This window comes from Oryzias melastigma, linkage group LG17 (genome assembly GCF_002922805.2).
Source record: "Oryzias melastigma strain HK-1 linkage group LG17, ASM292280v2, whole genome shotgun sequence".
Taxonomy (NCBI): domain Eukaryota; kingdom Metazoa; phylum Chordata; class Actinopteri; order Beloniformes; family Adrianichthyidae; genus Oryzias; species Oryzias melastigma.
The window spans coordinates 17,471,507-17,472,271 of record NC_050528.1 but is presented as its reverse complement, the minus strand read 5'-3'; positions in this window follow the sequence as shown (position 1 = coordinate 17,472,271).

Genomic DNA, 765 nt, shown 5'->3' with positions numbered 1-765 from the left:
TGATTCTCCTGCTAATGAGTCAGCCGGATCCAAAAGTTGCTAAAAAAGGTCTAGAGTCAGGAGGTTTGGTGGAAAACCAACTAGAATTGCTGATCACAAATTATCGCTGGCACACCCAAAAAGACCTCTGCGAGATTCCGTTCTGATGCATTTTACAAAAAGAATACACAGACGACATCTCAACTTGCGCCTTGGGCTGCCATGGGTCGGACTTTGGAGGACGTCTCTCACCCAGAGACTGACATCCCTCACCTGTTGACTTAGCTGCAAAATCTCATCATAAATCAGTCAGAACAGAGTGGTACAGACCACAGAAAGAAGCGTTTCATTAAGGACATGTTAAACAGTTAAAATACCACATATCATTCCCCCATTTGACGCATGGATCAGCCCATGCGTCATTTTAGAAAGACATGGTTAAACATCACAGCAAAACCAGCCAACAAGTGTGTGCAGCTTCATCCTGCAAACAGAGGTGCACGTCCAGAGAGGAAGTCAGCAGGAAACTGCTGAGGACCTGTGAAAAAGAGAACACAAACACAGGAGAACATGTATGCCATGAAGCTGCTGCTTCTGCTGCAGTGTCACCACGAGCGTTTCCTGTAGAGACGGGATCAGAAGTGTTAGGGTTATGTTGAGACATGATTTTCATTCTAAAACATCACCCCAAGTTCTGTTTTTCGTCAGAAGAGGAACAAAACCAAAGAAGTCAATTCAACCAAGTTTATTAGAAGATGAAGAAGACCTGAAGACCATTTCCTCTGC